The sequence below is a fragment of the Octodon degus genome, unplaced genomic scaffold, assembly GCF_000260255.1.
Source record: "Octodon degus isolate 3935 unplaced genomic scaffold, OctDeg1.0 scaffold00257, whole genome shotgun sequence".
NCBI lineage: Eukaryota > Metazoa > Chordata > Mammalia > Rodentia > Octodontidae > Octodon > Octodon degus.
The window spans coordinates 2,187,989-2,197,481 of record NW_004524833.1 but is presented as its reverse complement, the minus strand read 5'-3'; the positions used below and the strand labels follow the sequence as shown (position 1 = coordinate 2,197,481).

At 35.4% G+C, this 9,493-nt stretch overlaps 1 pseudogene; it reads left to right on the top strand.

Moving 5' to 3' along the window:
• Positions 1-1,457: 1,457 nt before the first annotated feature.
• LOC101587411 lies at positions 1,458-2,385 on the top strand (annotated as a pseudogene).
• Positions 2,386-9,493: the final 7,108 nt, after the last annotated feature.

Sequence of the window (9,493 nt, the reverse complement as noted above, 5' to 3'; positions counted from 1 at the left end):
CTGGAAAGCATAAGTACCCAGGTTCAATTCCCAGTACTGCATGCTGGCTGGCCTCATGCCATTCCAACCAATGAAACCAGGTGTGGTGGCACACACCTGTAGTCCTAGTGCTGGAGAGGCTGAGACTGGAGGATAACTCTGAGTCCAAGCTGCATACCAAGACCCTGTACCAAATAAACAAATAAAATACTTTTAATTAGAAAAACATACAGCCAGCAGAATCAACCAATGTGAAGACATAATATCAGATTTAGAAGACAGATTTGCAGTTAGCAATCATCAAATGAAAGACTTCTCAAAAATAGCAAGGGACCACAAAAATTTCAATGCAACAACTGCTAGATTTTCCAAAGAAGAATAACATAAGAATGGTCAGAATCAGTGAAAACATCAGAAGATAGTACAAAGAACAGAAAAAAAAATGTTCACAGAAGTGATGGCAGAAAACTTCCCAAGTAGGAAAAAAATGTAACCTATAAATAAGCAAGGCATATAGGATTCTACACAATTTAAAAAAAAAAAATCTACACCAAGGCATATAATGGTGAGGATTCCAGAAATTCAAGCAACAACAAACTATTAAAAGCTGTTAGAGGCTGCAGCTAGTTCCGCCACAGTCCAGATATCTTTTCCTGAAAGAAAGCTGCAACTTCATATGCTTCAGAAATGGCTCTTCCCAGAGAACCTACACTATAACATCATGTAACTCAGTTGTGTCCCAAATTTTCTGATCAAGGAAATTATGGGGCCACAGAGCAATGTGATTGATGATGTAGAGTGTGCCTAAGGAGAGTCACCTGGAGAGAAAACATTCTCTCAAGCTTTCACAGAAAGCAAATTGATCAAGCAATGACCATGACTCATCCACATGACTGACACTGACAAAGGATCTGCAAACTGTGGTACAGGGTTACAGGATAAATCCCGAGGGTACTTGACTTACCTTTTCAGATACCAAAGTTACATTTCTTGTTATATAGGTCTTGCTTTATCTTGGTCTTAACCATCCAGCAGAAAAGTATAAAAATTAGGTATATAAAGTAAAGCCATATTAATATGCTGAGCTGTGAAAGGCTCAAGTCAACAACTTCTCTGGATAAACCACTACTATTGTGGACTGCTAGACTGTGTTGGATTGTTTTTCCTGAATTCATGCACCTATACTATTTAGATACCAATGGAATACCCACCTCTGACAGGACTAAACAAAAAAGGGGATACAAATGAAGGACCATTTTGTATCTGTATATACAGAATAGTTAGGATATACAGCTACTTTCACTTAATTCAATGACAAGAAAGATTTTTACTAATAGTGTTTAGACAGGATATCCTGTCTGTATCTTGTACAAACCATTAAGAAGATAGCAATGTACAATGTTTTAATTATTGGAACTGTTCTATTAATCAATTTTGAAACTGTCTCATTGCTGTTTGTTTCTCAATAAAATAAAAAAATGGCTTTTCCAGTCATTGTAAAATGGGATAGACGGGAATATCCAGCGACCACACTTTCAGAGCATGATCCTGTGCTAGATCTCAAACAGTTTCTCAAGACCCTTACTGGACTGCTGCCAGAATGCCAAAAATTACTGAGACTCAGGAAGATGTCTTGGGTCCACACCCTGACAATGATGATGTTGTCAATGACTTGGGTAGTGAAGAGGAAGTAGGTGAAGTGGAAAACAGGGAAGAAATCCTGTTGAAAATTTCTCAGAGAGTCAAAGAATACAAAGTGGAAATACTGAATCCTCCCAGAGAAGAAAGAAAAAAAAAAAAAAAACTGTTGGTATTAGATGTTGATTATATGTTGTTTGACCACAAGTCTTGTGCAGAGACTGGGATAGAGTTAATGCAACCATATCTTCATGAATTTCTAACATCTGCATATGAAAATTATGACATTATTATTTGGTCTGCAACACACATGAAGTAGGTTGAAGATAAAATGAAAGAGCTGGGAGTGAGTCCTAATGCAAATTATAAGATTACCTTCATGTTGGACGGTGCTGCTATGATAACAGGGCATACCCCAAGGAGAGGGCTGATAGATGTAAAGCCTCTTGGTGTTATTTGGGGAAAGTTTTCCAAGTTTTACAGCAAGAAAAATGCCATTATGTTTGATGACGTAGGAAGAACTTTTCTAATGAACCCACCGAATGGACTAAAGATAAGGCCTTTTATGAAAGCACACCTAAATCGAGATAAAGACAAGGAACTTTTAAAATTAACACAGTACCTCAAAGAGATAGAAAAATTGGATGACTTTTGGAGCTAAATGACAAATACTGGGAAAGGTATCTCTCAAAGAAGCAAGGACAGTAGTTACACATTATCCCAGCTGTTATTGAAGATACTTGAGATCCATGACCTTTTTACTTTTGTGCTAGAAATCATGATGGTGCTGGACATTGAAGCAAATAGCAGACTCTATTCTTGATCTTCCAGTTTTTGTAAATTTAATTTTATATTTTCTGAAGATCATAGCAATATGCTTAAAAAAATTATTCTCCCCCCAAATGAATATATTGTTACTCTTGAAAAGCATTTTTTTCTGGCATTGATCATTGAAATGTTTTCCATCAAAAAAAGGAAGAAAAAGTGGAGAAAAATGCATACGCATTTGTCATTTTGTGACTGTAGAAATATTATGTCTTGTGTTTTTATCTCACATTATCAATTGCCTAAGCCTAAAACCAATTCCATTTTGGAGCTAGGGCTTTCCCCTTTATGAAAATGAGCAAGTTTTTGAGTAAAGAACTTGGTCTCTTATGCTTAAAATTATCAATTTTTTATGCCTTTGGCACAGAGAGAACTGCTCCACTAGTTTCATCTCCGAAGTCTGAGATGTCTCAGTTTGATCTCTGTGTGTCAGTGTTCTCTAGTAAAACCAAGGAATGTCAGCTATGATACAGCTGTGTCATAGTATGAGACATAGAAAGCAGAAGCCTGGGCACTAGTACTAAGGATCAGAAGTGTGCTTCTCTGTATTGACTAAACAGAAGTACTCCTGCCTGAAACTGTTGTCATAAAAGCAGCTAAAGGCAATAAACTAAAGTGAGATTAAAAACAATAAATTTTAAAATATCACCAGTTCAACCCTAAAAAGCAAGAACAAAATGATTTTTGTTCTGTTCCAGCTATATAAGTGCTAATGCTGGGCGTCAGGGAAAATATCTAGCCATAAGATTAAAAACATTATATATTATCTGCAATACTTAAGCCTGCCGATATGTAACGTGACCAAGGTTTTGTTTTAACACTGTTGCTTTATACAGTTCCTATATTTAAGAGTTGATTTTTTAAATAAAAATGGTATATATTGTTCTTATGGGACTATTTCAGCAGTGTAAATAATAAATATCTTTTCTTAAAAAAATAAAATAAAATAAAAGCTGTTAGAAAAAAGGAACAGGGGGCCGGGAGATGGCTCAGTAGAATAAGTGCTTCCCTGACAAGGGCAAGGGCTGGAGTTCAGTCCCCATTTCTGCCAAAAAAGAAAAAAAAAAAAAAGAAACAAAAGGAAAGACAATGAAAAACACTGCACACTTCTTAACACAAACCTTTAAGTGAAGAAGAGCTTGGAGGGTAGTAACACAGGCCCTAAGATAAACCAATCTGAAACCCAGATTGATACACCCTGAAAAATTATCTTTCAAATTGGTGGAGAAACAAGCTCCTTTTGTAATGAACACCTGAAGAAATTCATAATACCAAAGCAACACTCCAAATCGTCCTGAAGATATTAGAAAAAGTCAATGCACATAATGATTCCATGAGTCCTGAAAGAATGAATCCACTAGGCAAGGCAAACAGTTAAGCAGTGAACAAAGAAAAGGAACCAAAACAGGAAAATAATATGACAAAGATAAGTCGATGCATAGCCATTGTAACCATCAATGTAAATGGTCTTAATTCACCAATCAAATAATTTGGCAGAATGGGTCAAGAAACAAGATCCAACAATATGTTTCACACAGCAAATACACTTAATTCACATGGAAAGTCATAGGCTGAACTTCTAGGGATGCAAAACAATATTTCATGTGACAAGAACTGGAGCAAAGCAGGGATAGCTATACTATTTGCAGAGAAAGAGGACTTAAAGCCAAGACTGATCAGAAGACAATGAAGTCACTACATTCTTGTTAAGAAGACAATCCAATTGAAAGAGATAACAATCCTAAATATGCACCCACTACCAGGGGACACAACTATATAGAGCAAATACTAATGAATATGAAAGCTCCGGGGCTGGGGGAGATAGCTCAGTAGGATAAGCGCTTGCCTGGCAAGTGCAAGAGCCTGAGTTCAATCCCCAGTTCTGGGAAAGAAAAAAAAAGAAAGAAAGCTCTGGTAAGCACTAATACAGCTGTAATGGGGGACCTCGATATCCCATTGTCACAAATAGACAGATCAATTAGACAAAATCAATGAACAACTATCAGAGATGAACCACATCTTTGAACAAAAGGACTTAGTAGGTATCTACACAGTGTTGAAACCCACAACAGTATATACATGGGACTTTCTCCAAAATAGACCACATACTAGCTTATAAGACATGCTTAAGTAAATGAAAAAGAATTGAAATTTTCCCATGTGTATTATCAGTTCATAGTGTTATGAAACTGGAAATCATTGGCAAAATAAAGGACAAAAGCTGTATAAGAAATTATGCCCAGGGCCTGCAGTACTAGCCCTACCCCCAAGGTATGCTGAGACAGCAAGTGAGACTGGGCGTGGTGGCGCACACCTATAATCTCAGCTCTTCAGAGGCTGTAAACAGGTGGATTACTATGAGTCTGATCTAGTATGAGACTCTGAACACCTGTAGATCCTTCTCTAAAATACAAAAAAAAAATTATATAACACCCTCATAAACAACTAATAAGTCATAGATGAAATTAAACAAGAAATTAAGTAGTTTCTAAAGTTAAATGACAATGCCAGTATAGTGTACCACAACTTATGGGATGCAATGAAACCATTACTACTAGGGAAATTTATAGTGGTGAATTCCTACATCTGAAAAACAGAGTGAGCTCTAATAAATATCTTAATGTTAAACATTAAACTTCTAGAGAAAGAACAATTTAAACTCAAAGTAGGTATGAGGGGGAAAACTACAAAAATTAGAACAAAAATCAATGTAATAAAGACTAAAAAAGCAATAAGAATAAAAAATGAATAGAAGAGTTGGTTCTCTGAAATATTAAATAAATTTGACAAACCTTTACCCCATGGATGCAGAGATGGTTCAACATACATAAATCAATAAATGTAATGCAACATCTTATAGCCAAGGACAAAAACCATAAGATCACCTCAATAGATGGATGCAGAAAAAACATTTTTAAAAGCCCAGCACCCATTCATAATAAAATTCCTAAAGACAATTGAAAGAGATGGTCTTTGTCTCAGTCTGATAAAAGCCATGTGTGACAAACCAGCACCAACATCATGCCAAATGGTCAAAAATTAAAAGCTTTCGATCTAAAGTCAGGAACAAGACAAGGATGTACTTTATCACCACTCCTATTCGATGTAGTTGGGGCTGGCAACATTAGCCAGAGTAATTAGAAAACAAAAAAATAGATAAAAAGAAGAAAGATAGAAAAGGAAGAAGTTAAATTATCATTATTTGTAGATTACATGATACCTTACATTGAAAACCCCACAGCTCCACAAAAAACCTGCAGATTTAATATCCAAAACTCAACAGTATAGCAGGATAACAAAGTCAATGGTCAGAAATTAATAGCATTCTTGTGCATGAGCCTCAGAGAGAGAGAGAGAGAGAGAGAGATAAGAAAAAGAACAATCTTCCAAATACCATCCAAAAATTAAATACTTTTGAATCAACCTAACAAAAGATGGAAATGATTTGTACAATGAAAATTACAGTATCTTAGAAAAGGAGATAGAGGATGCTATCAGAAAATGGAAAGATAGCCCTTCCTCTTGGATAGGAAGAATCAATATAGTGAAAGTAGCCATAGTCCCCAAACTGCTGTCCAGATTTAATGCATTCTGAATCAAAATACCATTCGGATGCCTCACAGCTCTAGAGAAAATACTCTTAAAATTCATTTGGAACCAGAAGAAAACTAGACTACCAAAAGCAATTAAAGGCAGGCCAAGGAGCATCACAATCCCAGATCTGAAATTATAAAAGTACAAATCTACTATGACAAAAATCAGTGATAATGGCAAAAAAAAAAAAAAAAAAAAAAAACAGACCTTGGACCAGTGGAACAGAATAAAGGATACAGATGCAACCTCAGACACTCAGCCACCTTATCTTTGACAAAGGAGCCAAGCATGTTCACTGGAAGAAAGACAGCCTCTTCAATAAACAGTGCTTGAAAAGCTGGCTTTCCATATGCCAAAGAATACAAATAGACCCATGCCTTTCACCACACACTAAGCTAAAGTTAAAATGGATCAAAGATCTAAATATTAAAACAGGAATACTAAATCTGCTGGAAGAGAAAGTAGGTTCAAATCTTGAAGACATAGAGGTATAGCTCGAGAGTTCGTAAATAAAACCTAGACTGCAGAATTGGGATCCCTTTTTTTTTTTTTTTTCTTTTGTATTTTAGGGAAGGGTTTGTAGGGTGTTCAGGGTATCACTACTCAATCACTCCTAGTGATCCACCTGTTTACCACCTCCCAAGAGCTGAGATTACATACCACCATGACCAATCTCAATTGCAATCGCAAAGTACCCTGGGGGAAAGACCTGCATGGCAGACCCCTGTGCCTGCTTGCAGGTGCTTTTGGGATCTCAAGCTTTATTAAAAAGATTGTTCACAACAAAAAAGGATCACTTAAAGAGTGAAGAGATATCCCACAAGGGAGGGAAAGAATTATAGCCAATTGTCCCTCTGACAAAGAATTTATATCTACGACGTATAAAAAATTGAGGGGCTGGGAATTTGGCTGAGTGGTAGAGGGCTTACCTAGAAAGCTGGAAGCCCTGAGTTTGTTCCTCAGAACCGAAAACAAGAACAGCAAAAAAATAAACCTCCCCTAAAAAGAATTGAAAAAATCAGATGTCTAAATTCAAAGACCCAACCCAGAAATGGACATCTTCACCCACTCACTTCTCAGGTGAAGAAATAAGAAAGAAAAATAAATACATGAAAAAATGTTCAGCATCCTTGGTCATTCAAGAGATGCAAATGAAAACAACACTGAGATTCCATCTCACCCTAAGAAGAATCGTTATGAAAACATCCTACCACAGCAATATACGTGCAGCCATGTTTATGTCAGCACAATTTGTCGTAGCTAAATCTTGGAACCAACCCAAATGCTCATCAACTGAGGAATGGATAAAGAAAATGTGGTATTTTTACACAATGGAGTACTATTCAGCTATTAAAAGAAGATATTTTGAGGCTTTTACCAGTAAATGGATACAACCAGAGACCGTACTCTTAAGTGAAATAAATCAGACTCCCATGTGCAAACATTGTATTGTCTCCTTAGTGTGAAAACCTGAAAGAGAAACTGGAATCTGAAGGGTACAATAGATGCTGGGAAAAGGGAATGAACCTGTTCAAAAGGAAGGAATTACTGAGTTGAGGAGAAGGACAGGAGATGGAGTGGGGGAAAGAGATATATCTATGTATCTAAGCAGGATGGTTTGGACAACTTCACTATGGAATTCTGCTGGTCTACAAAAAGGAGCAGTTAATTCTTAATTTGTTTTGTCTTCTTTTTTCAATTCTTCTTCCTTTTTCTCTCTTCTTACTTATATTTTTTCTTTGTTCTTCCAACTTTGCATGCATATATCTGGTAATATGAACAACTAATTTGAAGACAACACTATACAATACAACAAATACTATGTAATTCATATTATTTTCTTTAGTGAAATTCTGTATTATTTGATTTTTTCCAGTCTTAGTACTAATTTTACTCTCTTTTTTTAAAAATAAAAGCAACGGATAACAAATGCTGGTGGGGCTGTGAGGGAAAAAAGGACTCTTTACTGCCAGTAGGAATGTAGACTGATATAACCACTATAGAACTCAGTGTGGAGACTCCTTATGAAACTACCACTGAAATATATGTACACCCATATTTATAGCAACAGTACAATTTGTCATAGCTAAATCTTGGAAACAACCCATGTACCCATCAACTGAGGAATGGATAAAAAGGATGTAGGATGTTTTTATACATATAATGGAGTACTACTGAGCCATAATGAAGGATAAACTGGAGACTTTTATAAGTGAATGGATGCAACTCAAGACCATACTCATAAGTGGAATAAATTAACCCATAGGTCTAATATCACATTGTCTCACTAGTGTGAGAAAGTGAATGAGTAAATAAAGTCCAAAATGTACAATAGATATTGTGAATTGGGAAGAAACTGTTCAAAAGAAAAGGTAAATTGTGATGAAAGAGGAAAGGATGGAAGGGAAAAAGAAAAAAAATGTATCTATGCATAAGATAGTTAAAATAACTATACAGCTAGTTTCTCTTAGTTTATCAAAAGAAAGGTTTGTGCTAAAATTATTTAGACGTTATCATGCCTATATCTTCTATTCTGAACAACTACGCAAAACAATATGCAATGTATTATTATTATAATTCTCCTACTAACCTTCTTTGAAATTCTGTTTTATTGTTATTTTTGTCTTTAATTTTTTTCCATAATTTTATTGAGAAACAAAGAGCAATGAGACAGTTTCAAACCAAATTGGTAGAGCAGTTTCAATAATTAAACACACTGCATACATTCTTCCTAGTGGTTAATTGCTGTACAAGATGCAGACATGATATCCTATTTACAAATACTATTAGAACAAATCTCTCTATTCATTAAGAGAATGTAACTATATATCTATCCTAACTATTTTGAATATACAGATACAGAATGGACATTCATCTGCATCCTTTTTTTGTTCAGTTCTGTTATTTGAATTTTTGTTGTTGTTGTTGTCTTGTAATTTTTCTTTTTTTCCCATAATTTTATTGAGAAACAAATAGCAATGAGACAGTTTCAAACCAAATTGATAGGACAGATTCAATAATTAACACATTGCATACATTCTTCCTAGTGCTTAATTGCTGTACAAGGTGCGGACATGATATCCTATTTACAAACACTATTAGAACAAATCCCTCTATTCGTTAAGAGACTGTAACTATATATCTGTCCTAACCATTTTGAATACATAGATACAAAATGGATATTCATCTGTATCCCCCTTTTTTGTTTAGTTCTGTTATTTGAATATTATAGGTATGTTAACTCAGCAAAATATTCTAAAAGAGTCCAGTAGTCCATAATAGTATTGGGTCTTCCACTTCACTGGTAATATCAGAAATTGTTGACCTGAGTCCCCTACAGCTCAATATAACAGTATGGCTTTACTTCTTATACTTCTTTTTTATACTTTTCTTCTGGATGGCCACGACCAAGGTAAAGCAGGACCTATGCAACAAGAGTTGTAGCTTTTGGGTCTGA